Source organism: Polypterus senegalus, chromosome 9, assembly GCF_016835505.1.
Source record: "Polypterus senegalus isolate Bchr_013 chromosome 9, ASM1683550v1, whole genome shotgun sequence".
Lineage (NCBI taxonomy): Eukaryota > Metazoa > Chordata > Cladistia > Polypteriformes > Polypteridae > Polypterus > Polypterus senegalus.
The window spans coordinates 90,788,369-90,812,196 of NC_053162.1; positions in this window are offsets into that span (position 1 = coordinate 90,788,369).

The window sequence follows — 23,828 nt, forward strand, 5'->3', positions numbered from 1 at the left end:
CTCCAGTCTGGCAGTTTTGTTTTGGACTCAGTGTTGTGAACATCTCTGTTCAATTATTTTCAAACTTTTGGAGCCAGGATATAATATACGGATGGCTGCCCCAAACCTTAATAATGTCTGGAGTGTATTCCTTGTCACAGCTTCTACTACTGTATATCATAAACTTTTTTTATCTCCAGTCTGCATGATAACAACAGATTAAAATTTTTTCTTGGCCACTACAAAGTAAATACTATTTTGGGTGGCGACTTCCTTGATCTTGCCTGTTAAAATCAACCCGCAAAATTAACAATGAGGTGCAAATGAGAAAGCAGCACTAGGACCATTCCTAGAAGATAAATAAATAATAGGTTTAGTTTGTTTATGACTTTATATAGTTCTTTTGACTAGGGATTCTAAATAGTGTCTTGATTTTTGAGAAGGCTTGTCTTGATTTATGTTTTTTGGAACTCTACTTGTTTAATAATGATCTTTACAAAACATCTCATTCAAAAACAGCACATTATCTTCACTGCTCGATCCTTGAGTCTCAAGTCTGCAATTCATAAACATGACACCAGATGAAGATCACTAACCCCAGTCAGGCTACATCCATCCTTCCACCCTCACTCACACCCAGAAGAACTGCCACACATTTCTGGTGAACTGGTGGCCACAGCACACAGCAACAGATGTTTTATGTGATTTCTGTGGGAAACCGTTGCTTTCAATACTTTTCAGAAAACTGTGTTCAGCCCTGAAAGAGTTAATGACCTAATGTGAAATAAAGTGGATTTCAAAACAAAAATAAAATAAAAACAGCTTAAATTACAAAAACAACAACAAAACACTCAGATAATTCAGGCCTAACATGCTGACTTACAGATGTTTTGTTTTCACCCATTTTGGTGATATCAGGTTCAAAGAAGGCTGGAGATGGAAAATATCACCCAACAAAAAACATTATTAACTTAGAAAGGTACAAGATGTTCTGGCATGACTTCCTAAAATAATTCAAAATTTTTATTTTTTTAGAGAGTTTTATACCTTCTCTAAATTCTGACCAGTGTCAAACATGTCTTTCTTGGCTAAACCTCCTGGCTGAAGTACTTCTTGTCTCCATATTCAATGTATAACTTTAAACTTAGTAAACCCCATAAACATTTTTTTTCCTTTTGACTCACACAATTACATATCTTATACTGCTAAACATAAAAAATCTGCTTCTTTGGCTGCAGCTGAACGTTTTCATGGGTTATATCTTTTCAAGTTTTCAACAATTGTATTTAGCAATTTTTGTCCACTCTACCATACATACTAAATCAACAATAGTACAATTTTTGTGCTGTTTCTCCTTAAGTCCCAATCCCTTCCTGAAAAGTCTTCTGTAAGCAGAGCTAACAAGGATCTACTACTTGAACATCATCAGCTCTCAACTGTCTTCGTGATGGAGAACATAGTTTCTGGTTTTCTTTCTCCTTTAAGGCCTCTCTCTGGCCTTTATATTTGACTGTTCTGATCATCTAAATACTGAACTTGGAAAAAAGTTTTCTTGCCCCACTTGATGACAACCAGCTCTATATAAAGGTTAGTCCCAGAAAAACAGTCAGACCTAAGTGAACATCCCTAACATGGCTTTGTGTCTAGCACTGTTGTAGCACTCTTTCGCTTGATGTGTCTATGAAACTGTCTATTTTGCTGGCACTGTGCTACTTACTAAATAAAATTTACATTCAATTATTGTGTCTTAAAGAAAAAGAGGCTTATCTGGAAACTGATAAAGGCAGATGGGCCAGAAAATGAAAGCGCCAGAAAGAGAAACGGTTGAAAGAAGAGTCAGAGGATGCAAAAAGTAATAAAGGGAGATCAGTATACTGTGTTATTATAGTCAAAAATTGAGAGCTAATAATGTTAGTCAAAGGGAACCTGACAAAAGATCACAACCAGAATTCTGAAGCAAAATTCAACCTGCAAACAAACTACAAGGATTCATGGGTATTTGGAGAAATCTAAAAACGGGGGCAATGTGTGTTGAGATCATTATGTATTATGGTTGACATGATGTAGATAGATAGATAGATAGATAGATAGATAGATAGATAGATAGATAGATAGATAGATAGATAGATAGATAGATAGATAGATAGATAGATAGATAGATAGATAGATAGATAGATAGATAGATAGATAGATAGATAGATAGATAGATAGAACACAAATCAGAATTAAAAGCAAGAATATCTCTCTATTATAATAAAACAATCCTGGGATGAGTTGAGACTTTATCAGAGAGATGCTTTCACGTCCTGCAAGACGAAACTTTGTGGCAAAAGATATAATCACACCCAGGGCCAGAAAAAAAGACAAAGAACGATGACAAAATAGAATGTCGTAAAGAATTCAAAAATGTTGCCGTGGTCCACATGCAGAGCAGGTTAGAGATAATGAAAGTACAAAAATTCGAAAGTCTCAAAAAAATGATAATAAAGATCACATTAGTGCAAACCAACGGAAATTATTACTCGGTGAAATAAAGGAACAGCGAAAAGAGATCGAACTTTAAGTCGGACACTTGTAGATTGTCTAAGTCGTGTTGCCATCAGGGAAAAGTAGTGTTTCTTCCCAATGAAGAGGCGTGTCTGTGAGAATTAAAAGATTTGTTGTTTGGTGAAAGTGAAATCTGCTTATACGAGCGGCAGAGATGCGAAGTGGCTTGGCACGTAGCGCAGGCTGGGGGGGTTAGCAAGCAAAGTGAGCAAGGGGCAAATACTTAAAAATAAAGAAAAGTTCTGACTTAGCTGTTACAATCACACTGCAGTATTATGCAGATGTATTCCTGTATTCCTGCATATTCTAAAGGTGTCCCAGTAGCGTTTCTGGACACACTTCTGCTTAATAATTCATTGGCTGAAAGTCCTAAGTGTTAGTAGGTCAGAGCGAGAATGTGCAGCATTGTTCATAATGGCATTCATTTTTGTTTTAATTTTCTCCTCTACTACAACCTCCAGGTGATCCAGAGTGTGTCCCACAAATGAGCTACCCTTTTAATTAGCTTATGATTTAGTGGGAAACTCCTTAAGTGATACTGCCAGTCCAGCACATATGGCATAGAAAATCTGGCCATCAAAGAATTGTAGAAGATGTGAAGGATGTCACTTCCTACATTAAAAGAATGCAGTCACCTCAGGAACAAGAACCTGTTATGCCCCTTCTTATATAGCTCATCTGTGTTCTGAGACCAGTTCAGTCTGTCATTAATATGGACCCCCAAGTACTTGTAAGAGTGAACCACCTCTGCATCTCCTTGAATAATACAGATATAGAGGCTTGTTGGTGTGGCCAAAGTCAATAAACAATTCCTTGCTATTAAGATGTAGACAATTCTGATGCAACAAAAAGCAAAGTTCTCCACCTGACTCCTAAATTCTGTCTCATCCCCCTTATCAATACAATCTATAAGTGCAGAATCATTTGTAAATTTCTGCTGATGACATGACCTGGCATTATACTTATTGCTGGAGGTACAGAGAGTGAAGAGAAAAGGAGACAGGACTGTTCCTTGTGGTGCTCTAGTGTTGCTCAAATCTGTATCAGAAACACAGTCATATGACTCATGTGTGTCACACACCTAACAACAAGTAAACAGCATAGCAGCACCTGTAAAAAATGAAAATGGCATTTTGGTAAGTGCAAACATTAAATAAAACAAGTATTTCAATATGTATTAAAAAATATTCTGAAGAATCATAATACACTCAGAATCTTAACAATCAAATTTTGCCCAAGATTTTTTCCAAGTTGTACACCATAAATTACTTTTTGAATTTTACTACTGTCATCTTTTATTAACAGAGGTTAGTGCTGCTACCTAGCAGCTCCTAATCTAACTCTGAGGTGAGGCCGTGCATTGACCCCTTTTTGCTCAGTTTACTCACATTCTTCCCATATCTATTAGAGGGAAGTTTAAATAACGTGGAAACTGTAAATGATCCTGGTCTGATTTTCTTTGTGAGGATTGTTTCTGGCCTTGCTCTGAATGATGATAGGACAGGCGATAAGATTTTTACTAGATGTGAGGTTCAGAAAAGTGATGGATGGATTTTTTTTTTTAGGTCCTTTGATACTTTTTTTTCATATCGTAACTTTATTTCTGTCCATTGTACGTCTGAATTTTTTGTTTCATTTTGCAAAGCACCTTGTGATAGTACATGGTACGAGAGGTGCTTTTGTACATAAAGACGAATTTAGAGTTTAAACAGTTATTTCTGTAGATACGTGAAAAAAAAATACCAAAATGCTTCTTGGTTTGAGCTTGTAACATTAAAAAGTAAAAAACAAAACCATGTTGGTCTGTTGGTTTCATGAACGGTTAAACAGTTTGTTTTAATTGTGGTTAAAGTGCACCAGCAGTGCTTCCCCCTTCGTTTGTGTCCTAAGTTTGGCACATCTTCTGCATAGAATTTGAATTCTTTCTCTGCATTTGGAGTGGTGTCCTGCAAATGTATTATTATTGCTATTACTGTTATGCAGAAATACCATAATACTGTAGTTACATTTAATATTATTGTTGTTTTGCAAAATAATTATAATTTAAGGAGAAATTAAAAGAATAAAAATAAAGAGCATTGTCAATGTGTGGTCTTTCTTGGTCTTCGTTCAGGTTGTGAATTTTTACAATCTATGTGAAGTTTGTTCACTACTAAATATTGCTTTAAAACATTCGGATGGTGCTGTGGTGCAGTGATAGTGCTGGAGATCAGGCTTCACACCCTTGGCCCTCCCTCTGTGGAGTTCGCATGTTCTCCTTGTTTCTGCCTGGTTTTCCTCAGGGTCCTCTGGTTTCCTCACAGAATTCAAGGACATGCTGTTTAGGTGGACTGGCAATGCTATATTGACCCTAGTGAGAATGTGTGTGTGTGTGTGTGTGTGTGTTCACCCTGTGATAGACTGGCACCCTGTTCAGGGCAATGTTCCTGCCTTGCATCCTATGCTTTCTGGGACTGGCTCACTGTGACCCTGTACAGGATTAAGTGTGCTTAGAAAATGATATAATTTGACTTTAAACTTTCAGGCTTTACCTTCAATTTAAACTCCCTGCAGTGATCGGAATTACTGCTTTTCATTTCATGGCCAAACAAATATCTTGCACTTCATTTCACTTCCAAGTCTTATTCAATCTCCTCCCTCCTTTCAGTGGAAATGATAATTGCTGTTGTGATATCAGGAACTGCTGAGAGAGTTGAACCATAAATAAAGATACATACAGTAACTGAAACCTGGTCAAGAGTCAGCAGGCTGGGAAAACTATAAAAAAGTGATGTGTCCTTTCTTTCAACCATACACAATTCCTTAATTGTCCTTCATATTCAGGCAGATTTCTGGTAATCATACATCTCCTTGTTGTTATTATGCAGCCTTCCATTTGTCTTTTTTCCAAGCCTGCTTATTTACATTCATGTTCATGTGAAGGCTAGATGTAAATACGGTGAGCATAAATATTTTCGGACAGAAACCAGTCAGTTCTTTATTAGTCACACAACACTTCTTCTAAATGACATTGGTCTAGTGTTTCTCCTCTGTTTTTGGCTTCTGACAGTTCACATTTCTTGTATGAGTTACATGCCATTGCTGTTTTAGCCATCTTTTGACATTCAATTCCAGACAATCCTGATAAACATTGTAACGGACAGGCAAGATTCTTACCCAGTCGGGAAGGAGCTCCTATAGGGCAATACTTCCCTTTGGAGGATAGAGGGCATCCCCATGACTTGCTACAGTGCCATGGGTTTGGAGCATGGAAGCTTAACCTGCTGTGACCCATGGCCACTGCCGGGGGCGCATGGAGAACTGCTGAGCCCTCCTCTGCAGAGCCGCCGTCACATTCGGGGGTGCAGCCAGAAGGAGATTGTGGAACACCTGGAGCAGTTCCGGGTGCTCTGTAAAAAGGATCACCTCAATCCATTCAGGCAGCCAGAGTCGGAAGGTGGAGGACAAGCTTGCGGGAGGAGGAGTGGAGGAGAACAAGATACGGAATAGAAAGACAAGAAGAAGAAAGGGACTTTGTATTTGTGGTTGTTGGTACTGTGTGGCATAAGGTGGGAAACGAAACAAAACAAAAGCGTTTCTCACTCTTAGTAAACATGGGTTATGTGCTGGACTTGGGCTCTGTGTCTGTTGTGCCTGGGGTTTGGGAAACTGTATGCCCCTATTGTCCACAACATTAAATTTAAATTTGTGTGCAAACATCTTACTACAGATCATAATGGTGTCCCTTTACAGAGCATGTGCCACTTTACTTTCACAAAAATAGTCCCTAATGGATTGACCGGCTCAGGCTGTAATCATCATTCCAAATTTTTTGATGCGGGTACTCTGTACAGTCCATGTTATCCATACCTAAGTCTTCCACTGCACACGCCTCTTTATGTAAGTTCCCACAGTTGATAATGTGTAGCAAAGTAAAAAACAAGCCATGAGGTAGAAGAAATGGCCTGTAGAGCTTAGATACAGGATTATGCTGAAGCAAAGATCTGCAAAAAGCCTACAAAAAATGTCAGCAGCATTTAAGGGTACCAAGAAAACAGTAGCCTCCAGAATTCCTAAATGCAAGAAGTTTAAGGCAACTGTGACTCTTCCCAGAACTAGATGTCTGGACAAACTAAGAAATATGGGGCAAAAGGGACTTGGTAAGAGAGGTGACAGAAAACTTAATAATCAATCTGGCTGAGTTCCACAGGTCCTGTGTGGACATGAGAGAAACTTCTAGAAGGATACCCATTCACTCCAATACTTCTCCGATCTTGGCTTTGAGGCAAACTGGCCAGATGGAAGCCTATCCTTAGTAAAAGACACTTAAAAGTCCGCTTGGAGTCTGCAAAAAAGACTGTGAGAAACAAGATTCTCTAGTCTTTTGAAATCAAGATTGAAATGTTTGGCCTTAATTCTAAGTGTCACGTCTTGAGGAAAATAGGCACTGCTCATCACCTGTGCAATACCATACTAACACTGATGTATGGTGGTGGCAGAGTCATGCTGTGGGTTGCTTTTCAGTGCCAGTGCCCTGAAAACAAGTCAGTACCATGGTAAAGCTGTGCAAAACAAACTAAAAAGATACCCTTAATGAAAATCTGCTCCCGAGTGTGCTGGATCTCAGACTGGGCTGAAGGTCCTCCTTTCAACAGGATAATGACAATAATCAGAAAGCAAAGTGACATGGGTGTAGCTTAGTGACAACTCTGTAAATGTCCTTGAGTGGCACAGCTAGAGCCAGAGCCAGGATTTGAACCCAAACAAACATCTCTGCGGGGAACCTGAAAACAGCAGTCCACCAATGGCCTCCATCCATCCTGACAGAGTCTGACAGGATCTGCAGAGAAGAATGTCAGAAAATCTCTAAATTCAAGAGCTTGTCATGTCAGACTCAGGAAAACTCCAGGCTGAAATTACTGCTAAAGGCACTTCGATAAAGTAGATAATAAAATGGTCTGAATATTTGTGTCAATGTCAATTTCTGTTCTTTATTTTTAATACATTTGCAAAAATAACTAAAATCTTTTGCTTTGTCATTCTGGTGCATTGAGTGTTGCTTGATAAGGGAAAGAATTAATTTAAATGATTTTAGCACAAGGCTGCAACCTAACAAAATGTGAAAAAGTGAAGAGCTGTGAATACTTTTTGAATGTTCTCTATGGCAAGTTAGCAGCTCTGGGGTTCACTTCATCCAGCTCAGGACTTAGAGGTCAGAGCTTATTTTGATAGCTCTGGGCACAAAACGGGAATTAAACCTGGATGGATTGCCAGTCCGGGCACCAACTGTTTACACGTGGCAAAGTATACAGTCTTCGCTCAGTCTGAACTACATGTGCATTTACTTTCTTGGCAGAAACTTTAATCCAAAGCGAATTACAAAAGAGGAACACATAATCGAGTTACATTAGGCCAGGGCAAGTGTAATAGGAAAAGTAACAAAAGTTGATTGCCACAAGTGAAGAGATGTAGTAAAAACAGCAATAATTTATAATCATAGATTACAATCAATACTGCAATACACAACTGACAATATAAAATATTGCAGAGCAAAGTTTTTTTTTCTCTCTTTTAATTTCGACAGATATTAACAGAATAGGTGGGTATTCAATTGCTTCATTAATACAGTGAGGGAGTCAGCCGTTCAGATGGGGGTGAACAGCCCGTTCCACCAACTGGGAACTACACAGGAACAGAGTCTGGGCTGAGACTTGATGCCACACAGGGGAGGCATCACCAGATGCTTTTCACTGGCAGACCTGAGTGGGCAAGCAGGTGTATAGCACTTCACCAGTTTCTCCATATATACAGGTACTGACCCATTGACTACTCTGTAGGCAAGCTTTGAACATAATGCATGCTACTACAGGGAGCCAATGTAGTTACCTGAAGAGAGCAGTGACATTTGCCCACCTCAGCTGTTTAAATTCAAGATGGGCTGCTGCCTTCTGGATCATGTGCAGTGGCTTAATAGCACATGCAGGTACTCCAGCCAGGAGTGAGTTGCAGTAGTCCAGGCACATCAAGACCAGAGCCTGGACCAGAAGTTGTGCTGGATGCTCTTTCTGATAAGGTCTGATCTTGTGGATGTTGTATAGCACAAACCTGCATGAACGAGAAACAGTAGAAATGAGGTCATTAAAAGATAGCTGCTCATCAATGGCCACCCTACTTACCTATCAGGTGTTAAGGACAGTGAACCAAGCTGTATAGAGATGAGGAGTTGAAGAGACTGGCAGGCCAGGATCACAAGCACGAGGTCTTTGGGATGTGGTAAGACATCAGTAAGCATTGTGCCATTGCATAGCCCTTATTCTATTCTAATATAGTATAGTATAGCATAGTGTACTAGTAGCAGTATTGTCATATGTACAAGTATATGTTAAAATATGGCATATTATTATCCTCAGACGGACTAGATTCTTTTCAGCTTAATCCTAATGCTTCTAGAATATTCTGAGAGTTCTGTCAATGTTATAGTAAAAAGCTGAGTTGAGAAGAAATGCTAACAATATTTTACATGTTCATTTACTTAATGTGTTTGCGTCTTCTCATCAGTTCTGACATTTTTCACTTATTCTTATATGAATATGAAGCCTTTCTCTTTGGTATTTATAGCAAATCGCCATGGGGCTGATCAAAGCTGCAACAGTCTCCTTGTATAGCTTCACTCTGCTGTTATGTGTGAAACTGAAATCTGAAGACACGATGACCCTCCAATGAGGAGATGTCAGGAAAAAGTGACCTCTAGCTATACTAGTTAATGACAGTTGGCCAAGCAGAAAGCAATTGAACCTTTTTCTCTCATGAATGAAAAATAATTTGCTCAAGTGCTAGTAATAATCTACAATGCTTAGATAAGTTGGTGACATATTAACAGAGCACGAGATAACCACTGTAAGTGTTGAAGCACCACCTCTGCCTGAGGTTAGGCTTACAAATTAAAAGTAACACTTTTACTAGGAACTTGAGAATTTATATAATCTGCTCAATTGTTCTTTCAGACATATTCAAAATCTGACTTGGTGTAGTCTTAACATTAATGCAATTCAGGGTCAAGGGGCTCATAAGGGTCATCACAGGAACCAGCTCTTGGTAGGGCACCAGGTATGCCCGTGTACACACACGCATCTGTAATTCATATAACACACATCTGTGATGGTGACGTCCCAAAGACATGAGTGCAGACTCAACTAGTGACTCGTTCAACTGGTCTGCTGTGTGTGCACCCCATCCAGAGAAGATTCCTTTGTTTTTTTTTGAGCTTATGGGACAGATTTTGGCTCTCCGGTGAACATAAAATAGAATAAGCAAATTTCACAAAATGAATGGATGGATGGATATGTTCAAACATCTAAGAAATGTTACGGCTGCTGTGCGTTGCACTTTGTACTGTATTTATTTCTACATACCATAAACCCTGAACGATGACTGCCATAAATGTCCTTCTTTTCACTCTTTAGAATGGAAATATCCTTTACTGTTTCAACACATTCACAACATATATCTCAATAATGTGATAAGCATTATCAGCACCTACTAAATGTTAACATTTGGAATTACAGATTTAATATTCATTGCAAGTATTAAAGAGTGAATCACATAATAGTATTGCATGTATCACTGTATTATATAGTACAGAGTAGCATATTTTAAGAGATCAAATAAAATGAGTCATACTATTCAGAAGAATGAATGAATTAGACATCTACATTGGGTCACTGTTAAGTGGCAGCCTTCATTTTAAGCAATTTACCTTCTCAGGTCTTGGTGAGCAAAGTGTAGAGAATGAGCTCAGCGCCTTTGTACACATATTACAACAACAGCGCCTTATTGTTTTTATTCTTTTCCCTGGCTGTATCATTTCTCAGTCTTTCTTCAAGCTGACACCACCCCATCTCCATGGACGCGGAAACTGCTTACATGACAATGGCAGAGGGCCAGAGATGGCTCTGATCCAGGGGTGTACCACCGTAATCCCCAACAGAGGGAGACCTGCAGCTCCCTAGTGAGATTTTAATCACCTTTCAGTGAGCAGAAAGACGTTGGCAACAATGGTAATAGGATACTTTAAATAGCTTATGTGACACCATTTTACTAAATTGATTTCATTATAAAGCATTTGAAAATGAATACTCCACAGAAATTTCAAGTGAAGGTTAATGTTAGGTCAATGCATGTTATTCTGGGGCATTTCCATCAAGGTTTGTGGAGATTAAAAAAGGATTGAAGGTACTGCCTTAAAGTCATTAGCTAAACAAGGATTTGTTCTGACAATTGTAAGCGCTTTCCTTTTTGGTCAGAAACAGAAAGTGCTCTAGAGAACCTAAATATTTATCTTTGAATGACTAATATAGTTTGCTCAATTTATTATTTTTCCAATTATTCTATTAATGGGTAGTATATTGGCACAGCAGTTAGCACTGCTGCCTCACAGCTCCATTATAGTGGATTTGAGTGCTGGCCACTGTGTGTGTGGAGTTTGCATTTTATCTTCTTGTCTTTGCTTTTTTTTTTCCCTATATCTAAGTGCACCTTTCTTTCAAAAGAACGAATGAGTGTCTGGACACTTGGCATTATAGGTCGGGCTGTTATACCATTATAGATAACAAGTAAATGCTAATGCCTTATAACCACAGCAGCACCACATGGTGTCCAGTCTTAAAACCTATTGAATGTACCTCGATTTAATGTGCAAAAAACTTAACTGTATAGCAAAGTTGATTATAGCATGATGCCATTACAAATACTGAAAAGCTATCATAATTCTATGGGGGTGAGTTTCAGAAAAGAAAAAACACAATTTTTCACCATAATCTCCCTGCTTTTCAGTACACTTTGTCCATCTGTCAACAAGCTTTCATATTCCTTCATTAAAAAATATTTTAGGCTGAGGTGTGAGCCATGAATGCACCACTGTCTTCACCTCTTCATCAGACGTAAATCTTCACCCTCACAGGGCTTCTTTCAAAACCCAAGTCTGTTGTGGATTATTGCATAGGCAGAGCCATGGCTGATTTGCAAATGATTTCCTACCTCATCTACTGTCACTCATCTATTCAACAGAATCATTTCACGTGTACGCTCAATGTTGTCATCAGTTGTGGATATGGACGGGCGTCTAGCTCCTTCTTCATGGCTGACACTTGTGCGACCTTCCTTGAGAAAGAAATAAAGGACTGAACAATTGTTGGCTGATTTGTGCACTGTGTTGCCTGCCTGTCTGTGCCAACATATATATACAGATATATATATATATATATATATATATATATATATATATATATATATATATATATATATATATATATATATATATATATATATATATATATGTGTATAGATAGATAGATAGATAGATAGATAGATAGATAGATAGATAGATAGATAGATAGATAGATCATGTTACCTGTAAAAGAGAGATAACAGAAATATCTGCTATCACTTGCTCTATATATGTGTGTGAATATTTCCTCGCTGGTGATCCCTTTCTTGATCATATTGCAGTAAAGTCTGTTTCTCAGACTCTGTCATCATTTTTCAGATACCTTTCTTGCCTCTTGTCTGCTTTTATACATCCAGCCATTGAAGGTGACCCTCTCAGCATTTATTGATTACATTCCCAAAGCTAAACTCATCAATCACACCAAAGCCAAACTGACCATTCAGATTGAACTGAGGGACCTTTTATTATATAATATATACCGCACAGGACATAAGGTATGCTTTGTGGATGCAGGAGCACTTTAATTATGCAATGCAGTCCCTACTGCAGTTTCCATCTTGTCAGCCTGATGTTAAGTTCCTGGGCACTGCATCAAAACAAGAAAATCACTAGCACCTATGGTCTTGTTCACTGCTCTACATAGAATTATTTATTACCTATCTCTCACTATTCTATCTTCACTATCATCTTCAATTGCCTGCACTCCTCAGCTACTCATCCTTCTCTGCTTTGCTGCTTATTTTATATGTCTCTTATAGTCTGCATTTGAAATGCTTCCTTTCCACTCCTGCTGTGGGTGTGCAGGTTCAGGAAACCCAGTCACCATTTCACTATATATGTATATATATATAGTGCGTCTTTTTAGTTTTGCTTTGCCTGACCATTATTAAAATCGGTGACCACAACATTTTCTGCTCTTGTGTCATACCTCACTTGAGCACTATATATATATATATATATATCTATTGCACACATGCATGCCTGCAGATTATCTTCCTGGCTCTGCTAAGGCAGGTAGTACCACTCCCTTTTGCCAACAGCTCCCAAAAGCCATCCTGGGAGGACACCAAACCTGACCATGACCCCCAAAGCAGGCTCCACCCCTTCTGTTCACATAGCGTTAAACCAGACAAGCTTGTAAGGTAATGTCACATTATGACCCAGTGAACTCAGAGGATAGAGCTCCAGTGTGACAACATTCTTTATTCCGGATGGGAGATTCTTTTGTTTTTGGGCTGCTATAGCTGATCTATCTATCTATCTATCTATCTATCTATCTATCTATCTATCTATCTATCTATCTATCTATCTATCTATCTATCTATCTATCTATAGATATAGATATAAATATATACAGTAAATGTATATGTCATTCAGTCATTTTCTAACTCACTTAGCCCTGAACAGGTTCACTGGAGCTCAGCTAGCATAATGCAGTAACAATCCCTGGACAGGGTACCAGTCTATTGCAGGCCAAACACTATATCTAGTAGGGAGTAGGGAGTGCACGCTCCCTGCAGCTTTTACTAAATATAAAATATTATTTCTTTCCCTAGTGAATTGAGGGTGATTCTAAAAGGAATAAAAAATCATTAATATATTTAACTTCTGTTTAATATCGGCTTAACACTCAAAGTAATATGAGTATAATATTCAAAGAAAAGCTACTGTTGAAAGCATGTTGTAGTAGGGGATTCCTGTAACCGGTACAGACCCACAGTGAAGAAGGCATATTGTCCTAGGTACGGGCAGAAGCGATGTCTTCCATCCATCTGTAGGTGAGCTCTGAAGTTTAGTGCAGTTGTCAGAGCTTTTATGCCTTCTCTACAGTTCAAAGTTCCCAACGTATGAGCATGCAACTTCCAAACATGGGTACAATCTTTGGCTGACATAGTATGAATAGAAAATAGAACAATGTAACTACAAACCTACAGACTGTTAGACTACTGGGTATACCTACTCTCCTTTAATAGTTTGCTTTAGCTGTTTCCACTTGTCTCTTTCCATCTCTTTGTCAGGTTGCTTGCATGGCAGTATCAGTCTGGGAAACATCTAAAGAGCTGATAGTGGCTCCTGGCCATATATTGATCATCACCAAACAAGGTACATCAGCACTTGCCTGCCTGCGTCATTTCTTCTACTTTTTTGTTCTCATCTCCCTGTCAGTTTCTCTCTGTCAACTCATTTGTGTGGATTCAGCTGTATTTATTTATGGCTTCAATTACCCATTTTTAATAAAATAACTTAAACTTCACAAATCACAGTGGCACACTTCAAACCTTAGGCTGCAAACACACACACATCCGTAAACGCTAGGGCCAATTCAGCATCACCAATCCACCTAATCTGCATGTCTTTTAACTGTGGGAGGAAACTGAAGCACCCGGGGAGGAAACTGGAGCACCTGGGGAGAACATGCAAACTCCACACTGGGAGGACCCAGGACATGAACCTAGGTTTATGGCAGCAGCACTACCTCTGCGCCACTGTGCCACCTAAACAAATATGTGTATGTACAGGGTGGGCAAAAGTAGTTTAAAGTTGTCCATATGGAAAATGACATGCAGGTCATGATTATTACAATAGCTTTTTTAACTCAATAGAATGTCACAATGGCAGAGTGCACTTAAGATACAGGTTGTCTGCAGCAAATAAATAAATACTAAAAAATACTGCTTTGCATACTCTCAACTATAAACAGGGGAGCTCAAAAATTGAAGGAATCGGTCAATAGCATGGGAGTAATGCATAGTTAATGAATATGCTGCTAGGTATCGTATGCCTACAAGTCATGTTAATCAGTCCACAGAGCTGCATCATACTGAGCTGACAGAGTGCCTGTTTCTGGCATTTATTATACAATTGTGTAGGTGGCTCGGTATTTTACTCTCCAAGCCACCACAGCGCATTTTCAAGAGACAATGATGACTGCATCCTTCAACATGAAAAGTTTGTTCCCTGTGACCAGACTGTTATTCAGTGACTTAACACTGAACTGCTGCAGTGTCTACAGGAAAGCATCAGAAAAAAACAAAACATCTGGAGCAGGGTAGCACACAAAACTGCATTTTGCACCATGACAACACATCTGCAAACAACATTGTCAATCATGGAGTTTTTGATCAAAATGTGCTTGTTTCTTCGCACCCTGGTATTCACCAGACATCCCTCCGTGTAATGTCTCTGTGTTCTCTGATTTTTAACCATGAAAGAAATCCGTCAAAAAACACAAGGGGCTGCAGACCTGGTAACAAAAGATGAGCACAGGTAATGTTAACAGGATGTCCTGACAAAATAAATATTAATATAAATATAAATATAATAAAGATTCTTTTAACAGTTCTGGGTATTTTTGACTTCCTCCACATACAGTGCATCCGGAAAGCATTCACAGCGCATCACTTTTTCCACATTTTGTTATGTTACAGCCTTATTCCAAAATTGATTAAATTCATTTTTTTCTTCAGAATTCTACACACAACACCCCATAATGACAATGTGAAAAAGTTTACTTGAGATTTTTGCAAATTTATTAAAAATAAAAAAACTGAGAAAGCACGTGTACATAAGTATTCACAGCCTTTGCCATGAAGCTCAAAATTGAGCTCAGGTGCATCCTGTTTCCCCTGATCATCCTTGAGATGTTTCTGCAGCTTAATTGGAGTTGATTGGACATGATTTGGAAAGGCACACACCTGTCTATATAAGGTCCCACAGTTGACAGTTCATGTCAGAGCACAAACCAAGCATGAAGTCAAACGAATTGTCTGTAGACCTCCGAGACAGGATTGTCTCGAGGCACAAATCTGGGGAAGGTTACAGAAACATTTCTGCTGCTTTGAAGGTCCCAATGAGCACAGTGGCCCCCATCATCCGATAGTGGAAGAAGTGTGAAACCACCAGGACTATTCCTAGAGCTGGCCGGCCATCTAAAATGAGCAATCAGGGGAGAAGGGCCTTAGTCAGGGAGGTGACAAAGAACCTGTTGGTCACCTTGTCAGAGCTCCAGAGGTCCTCTGTGGAGAGAGGAGAACCTTCCAGAAGGATAAACATCTCTGCAGCAATCCACCAATCAGGCCTGTATGGTACAGTGGCCAGACGAAAGCCACTCCTTAGTAAAAGGCACATGGCAGCCCGCTTGGACTTTGCCAAAAGGCACCTGAAGGACTCTCAGACCATGAGAAACAAAATTCTCTGGTCTGATGAGACAAAGATTGAACTCTTTGGTGTGAATGCCAGGCATCACGTTTGGAGGAAAGCAAGCACAGCTCATCACCAGGCTAAAACCATCCCTACAGTGAAGCATGGTGGTGGCAGCATCATGCTGTGGGGATGTTTTTCAGCGGCAGGAACTGGGAGACTAGTCAGGATAAAGGGAAAAATGACTGCAGCAATGTAGAGAGATATCCTGGATGAAAATCTGCTCCAGAGCGCTCTTGACCTCAGGCTTGGGCGACAGTTCATCTTTCAGCAGGACAACGACCCTAAGCACACAGCCAAGATATCAAAGGAGTGGCTTCAGGACAACTCTGTGAATGTCCTTGAGTGGTCCAACCAGAGCCCAGACCTGAGTCCGATTGAACATCTCTGGAGAGATCTTAAAATGGCTGTGCACCAACACTTCCCATCCAACCTGATGGAGCTTGAGAGGTGCTGCAAAGAGGAATGGGCGAAACTGGCCAAGGATAGGTGTGTCAAGCTTGTGGCATCATATTCTAAAAGACTTGAGGCTGGAATTGCTGCCAAAAGTGCATCGACAAAGTATTGAGCAAAGGCTGTGAATACTTATGTACATGTGGTTTCTCAGTTTTTTTTATTTTTAATAAATTTGCAAAAACCTCAAGTAAACTTGTTTCACGTTGTCATTATGGGGTGTTGTGTGTAGAATTCTTAGGAAAAAAATTAATCCATTTTGGAATAAGACTGTAACATAACAAAAAGGGGAAAAAGTGATGCGCTGTGAATACTTTCTGGATGCACTGCATATTTGGGATTGTTTAGTATTAGTAGGAGAAAAATACCCCAGACAGCGCATAGACTCCAACTCGGGCTTTCACCTTGGTTCTCATTTTGCATGTTAGGGATCTGACATTTGGTTTATTGTTTGATGTCCCAGTTCTTGAGCGTTGACCTGTACCTGACAACTCAACACACTATTTGTGCTTTTTTTTTTATCTTCTGGTGTATTTTTCATTATTACCAAGCTGTGCTTCTTCTGCTTACAGGTTCATGCCAGATAAACGTCATTCCATAACTGGGCCTGGAGGGGCTGTAGGTTGTTTTGGAGTATCCCCATGAGTAACCTCTCAATCGTTTTATTTGAATAAAATCATACCATTTTGATACATTTCTGAACATTTGATATTTTTTTGATCCTGGTTTGAGAATCACACAGATTTTTAATTGCAAATTTGAATCACTTTAGAGATAGACATCCTGTCTGAACCCACTTTTGTTGTGTTACCAACTATTTCAATATTAAATCTCTTTGCATTTCATAGTCCTTGCATAACAGACTTTAGGCAGCACCAGTCTCTTTTAAAATCCCAACTTCAAAACTGACTTTCCTGTACTTATTTTATGAAATCTCTTAGAACTCTTAAAAAGAGCAAATGATTTGTATTGCCTTGCCTACACAGTCCTCTTTCTGGAACTTAAACCACCTCTCTGACAACCCAGAGTGGCCCCTTGTTCATTAACACATTGAATGATGTCAGTGGGAAGAAGTGGATCCCATCCAATTGCGTTTTCCCAATATTAGCATCTGTTTGAGGAAACCCTTTTTCTCAGCAGCACAGACTGCAGTGCCAGGCCTTTCTTCTACTAGTTCAACAGAAATGCTGTTTTGTACTACAAGAGACAGTTCTTTGTGTACCACTACATTCACTGCTGAAAATTAACATTTCAATGAGGGCCTGCCAAAACAAGATCCAAACATAAAATCCATTTCGCCTAATTGTGTCAGAGCTCTTGAGTCATGCAGCTGCTCTCTAAGTGCATTATTGCATAATTCAAACAGGATTTACTTTTAGTCATTTGTGAGAGGCTGTTTTGCCAGTTTCGTATTCCTGAAGGCAACAACCTAGTTTTAGCTCAATGGGAGGAGGAGGAGGAAGAGGAGGAGGACAGTTTGGCATTGTCTGGCAGCTCAGCAGTTTTCCAATGACTGCGAATTTCTTTTCCTGATGTTCCTCTGTGAAGAGATGTCACAAAATGATTCAGGGAAATCTCTGTGTGTGCTGTATGAAGTTAATTGCACTGTAAATATGTAGAACCTGGCTAAACAGGGTCAACTGAAGCTATAATCAAAGAAGAACAGCCATTTGTTGAAACATGAAAGGCAAGGATAATACCTGTTCTGTAGACGTCTTCTCCAGTGGCTACTGTGGCAATATTGAACCTGTCATTAATCCTTGTATTCTACCTCTACAATTTTATTTTTCAAAATATTGTATGTGTCACTTTTGGTTTTTTTAGGTTGTGGAATATTTGTATTATTATTGTGGAAAATATACCATATATTTACTGTAGCCATACACTGTGACTGGTCATGTGATAGAAGTTGTGTGTGTTTAAAACAGGGCAGCATTTATAGTTTGCCATCATAGTTTTGATCCAAAGAAAAATCATGTTTCAACTCAGTTTTCTTTTTCACAGTAAGGGTATGCATTTAGAGCTAGCATCTTGACTAGTGTTGATCAATTAAATTTGCCATCCAAGCGAATATACTGTGTTCCCCAGTGACCTTGTCCTCTGAATATATTTCTGGAAATTCTCCAGAGAGTCATGTGCAGAACTTTAATGTATGTGTACTGTAAAATTGTTCCCAATCTATTTTGCGTTTGCAAGATTTCCACCTTGCATGTGATAAAAAATGCTTTTTTTTTCATTTGAGGAGTACATTAGCTGACAATAATGAGAATATTATGAGTACTGTCATTGGATATACAGTATAATATTAAACTCTGTGCACTGGCAGTGCAGCACCGCATGGCTAATTTTCATGCATAATTAACCATGTGCAAACAGGTCATAACAAGCCTTAACCAACTCAGAATTACATTTTTTTCCTCAAAAAAACATGTAAAAAAATCATTGTATTTTTTGGTTTGGAAAATGACATTTTTATTAACCCTTAAACCGGCACATACTTGGGGGGTTAATGCACCCCCAGACGTCAAATACTTTTTTGCTGCACTTTTTAAGAAAAAGTCACAAATCTCCAAGAAAAAGTGACATTTTAATACACGTACATCATAATTACTGCAACACTGATCATTTTACACACTGCCAATGAACTGTAAAAACTATAAGAAAAACTACTGCAACAATCTATTATTATATGTACAAGGTGCAACTGATGCCATTGATGAAATTCAGTAAATCACTGAGCCAACTGCACACATGCACACAGAGGCCAACACTGATGCTTGCAGGCCAGTCTAGTACAGCAGCTGAATCTCAGGGACAGTGATGCTGATTCGCCAGGGGGCAGCAGTGGTCATGAGCTGGCTGCACAACGAATGTACAGCACTAAATATGCTGAGCTCCGGTGTGCTGACAAATTGCACTGGGAACCAACTATAGCTAGTTGTGGTGTTCAATGAATGTACGTCGTCGAATATACTCAGCTCTGGCGGCTGGCAAATTGCATTGGGAACTGACTAGAGCTGGTCATGTCGCTTTAAGGGTTAAATTTCATCATTGTACTGTAAAACATGAAAAGCACTAAAAGTACAAAGTCAGAAGTGTAGAAAGTATAATAACAATACAAACAATAATAATAATGATGATGAAGAATAATAATATGAACAGCACACTGCATAAGTGCGAGTGATGCAAGCGTCACTTTCGGATTCCCCAGAATCATTTTCGATTTCACTGATTGCTTCAATTTCACTGCCTGAAGAGATGCCATTATGAGGCTAGGAGAAGATGCATCTACACCATTGTCATGGTAACACTTGGGTCTGATGCTTAAACAAGACACACCTATACAGTTGTTCGAGCAATGCTTGTCACTTTTATAGCCTGAGCAGACCTCTTACATGAGACTCGTCTATAATGATTCCCAGTGTGACACTCGGGACTAACGCTGTTAGCATTTTTTTTACAGTGATGCTTGGGTCTAATGCTAAGGAGGCACATATAAATGGGAAACAAAAACAAAAAACATTTCACTTTTGCTAAAGCGGCAACTTTAAAAAATGGAACTAGCCAATTTCATACCACTGCTACATGGCATGGCCAATGTGTGCCTCCAATCATCCAGGGCCTTTTACTGTGAGTACAATCATCAATATTTTATTCCCTTAGAACTAGTTTGTGGCCATTAATTCTATTTTGTTTGTGGTATTTGCTCTGTCTGTGTCGTTTCCTGTTTGAGGCACGGATGCACAGTGGTCAGCACTGCTGCCTCACAGCACAGATCTCATTTCTGGCCATATTAATCAGTTCAGCATAGTTGGCAGACACTTCTCTAGCCCTCAGGAACACTTAAAAGACCATTTCGCCATTATAATCCTCTCAAAACTAAGATATAAATTAATGTGATGACCATGAGGTTGTGCTGTTTAATATTATCTATTTATTGGTTAGCCCCTCTGACAAAATCATTAGCCTGACCTTATTCTGAATTGAAATGTGTTGCTGCCCTCTTTTTGTTCTAAACTGAAGGTTGACCCAGTCCTGGTTAGTGTAAGGGTCCAGCATCTCATGCCTACTGAACACTAGCTTCTGACTTATTGTTGGCAATGAATGATTTTAAGTTTCTCTTTGTAATCCTGCCACTTCATCTTTGAAAGGATCAGAGTCTCTGTCAAGGATGGTGTAGCTCATTTCTGACCATTGAGTTGCAGCTTTATTCTTTGTTTTGCATGGAGAATAGCTGATTTCTGGATGTACATTTTTTGCTGTAAGTGGTGCAGCTTTTTCTTTCATAGAATGGAGTTTGGGTGATTGACTTTTTATGTTTGAGGAAGTGAATTCACCCTTGCTGTGGAGCGTGACTTTACAAAGCTGTTCTCTAATATTATCTGTTCACACTTCACCAAACTTGAAAGATATAGAGCATGTGCACTGTGTATTTATTAGTAGCTTTAAGAAAACTCTGTTTATTTTTTTTTACTATATGTATAGTTGAAAGTCAAGAAAAAGCCATCTTAACAAATTAATCAACATACAGTACTAGGTTGACAATACTGTTTAAAATACATTTAAGTGGAGCACAGGAAGTTTAATGTATTCCATGGAGTGCAGGCAGGTCAAATGACCTGACTTACTGTCTAGGCCTTTTATTACAGTATGTTTCTTTGACACAAAAGGAGGAGTTGAAGGGACAACTAATGTGACATCACTGTTCCTCACATTGGCCAAGCCTATGACAGAAGAGGTTAGTGTCACATTGTCTCCAGTCCCCTTGTGTACCCGTAATTTTAATAGAGAAAGTGTAAAGTGGATCCCTTGAGAAGGTCATGTGCCATAACATAATTTGCTTGGTAGGGAATGTTTAGTTACAGACATGAAGAAAAGTAAGGGTTAAGTACGTACTGAAGCTGAAGGCCTGGAAGTTGAAGAAAGAGAGTGTGTGAAGTAAAACCAGTGGTAGCAATCATGACTGCACTTTCAAAAGCTTTAGGTGTGAATGGCAATTGAAAAGCAATGTCTGGTTTGAAAACAACAGTGGTAGTCTGTAGTTGAATAAAGGGACCACTGAGAAATGAGAAAGCAGGGTGGTTATATCCTGAGGAAGAGATGGTAATTGAAAAAAATAAAGTCAGAGGATCACACATCAATCTACTGTCTAAGAAAGTAAAGCAAAATGATAGAAAAGCAAATGAGAAATTCAAGAAGCCAAGAAAGAGAGGAGCTTGTAAGTGGGCTGCAGATTGAGAGATTCAGGATTGTGAAGCAGAAGGCAAAAGAAAAGCAGGATGTAGTAGGTGTGAATTGAAAGAAAAATGCTGCAGAGACCATCTTCTTATGAAAGAGCTGATGAATGAGGAGTTAAATATTACCTATGTGGATACAAATAAGTGCCCATGCCATTTGTAAGGATGTGTTTTCAGCTTTGTGATTTAGAATTAGTCGTTCGAAGAGTGGGGTCCACCTTACAGTTTCAAATGGTGCCATATGCTGACACTCAAAGAGCAGGACGTGGGGTTTGGATAAGCATGATGCAAGCTGGTACACTAGAAAATGCACCAAACACTGTCAGTACCTGACTGCTAAAAACTGATAACTGCTGATACTCCAGTACCAGTGCATAATAGCCTACTTCAAATCCTGAGGACAGATAGAAAAATGACATTCATTGTGTGAAAACAGAAGATGGAGCTTTCAAAAGAAGAAGTTGTGAAAGCCCTGAAGAAGATGAAAATAGGCGACAACTGGAGTGGTGTTAGAAATGTTGAAGGGAGCGGACATTCCCAAAACTGAGTGGTTGATAGACCTTCAAAGCTTGATTGTGCATGAAGGGAGGATTCATGAACATTGGAAAAGAACTGCATTCATGTCAGCCTGCAAAAGAAAAGGTAATTTATTGGAGTGCGGATCATATTTATCGATCACAGGAGATAATGGAGGTGATTAAAAGACTTCTAGAGAAAAGAATCAAGGATCAAGTGAAAGTTAACAAAATGCAATTGGGTTTCATACATGGGAAGGGAATAACAAATGCAATCAGTGTTGTGAAACAAATGGTGGAAAAGTATCTGGTGAAGAGAAAGAAGCTGCATTATATATTTAAAGATCTGGAGAAGAAATTTGCAACGTTACCATGATAGGTGGTGAGGTGTGCATCGAGAAAGGTAGGTGTGGATAAACTATGTTGGTGTTGTCAATATATGAGAAAGCACACATGGTAGGCAGCAGATAATGATTATGAAAGTTTTTAGGTGAAAGTGTGGCTGTACAAGGGATGTGTTCTGTATCCCTTGCTTTTCATGATAGTTTTGGAGGTGGTGTTCAGAAGTTAGAAGGATTAAGATGGAAGTTTCCAAGTGCAGATGACCATGTATTGATGACAAAAAGCAAAGCATAATTAATGGAGAGATGCTGAGACGGAAAGCTAGGTTTAGAAACAAAAGACTTCAAAAGCAATAAAGACCATGGTGATGGTTGCAAGGAAGGAGGTAAATGCATGGCCGTTTGTGGTAAAGATGTTGGGAGAGGAGTCCACAGGATGCTGATGTACTAAAGTGTAAATTTATATATTGGCAGTGGAAATGGTTCAAAGAAAGCAGCGAGTCTATTTTGGGTACATACCTAGTACAGACGGAGACACCGTCACAGTGATGATAGCAAGGGTGAGAGGTGCATGGAAAATATTGAAATGAAATGTTTATTAAAATTGGAGTAATATGACAGCAGAACATGAAGCAGGAAAGAACAGAGATGAGAATGATCAGATGGGTGTGTGGAGTGCCATGGAGTGAGAGGAAGATAAATGGAAGGGAAATTTAAGAGAAAGATCTGTTGCGATGAGGGGAAACAGACTAAGGTGGTTAGAGGATAAGGAGTGAAAGGCCCTGGATGATCAGGTAAAGAGGTGCACCAAGATGGATGAGAAGGGGATGAGGCCAAGAGTCAAAGAGAACATTGGTGGAGATGGTGTTACATAATATGAAAAGGATCCCAAAGGATGCCCATGGTCTTGGAGAGTGGAGGAAAAAGATATGAAAACAACTGGCTAAGCTGGGTAAAACCTTGAAAAAAAACCATTAATCTGGTGATGATGATGTGGTGGAGGACTAAACTATAAGTAATTCTGGCAATACTGGCTACAAAGCAGAAACAAACCCCAAGTGAAAAGTCTGACCATGAAGGTCACACTCACACTCAGTGTAGCAAGGACAGTTTAGAGAAGCCACTAAAATTAATATGGATGTGTTTGTGATATGGTAACCAATTTGAATTACTAGACAAACATCCTGCAGACCTGGGAACAAATTGCAAAACTCAATGTGCACAATTGGTGAGTTCAAAGTTGATCTCGACCTGTGTGGTTGCACACCTAACCACTGCACCAGCAACCTACACATCAATGAAGTATTATATTTAAATTTTGGATAAAGGCACAAAGAACACAAACAATAAA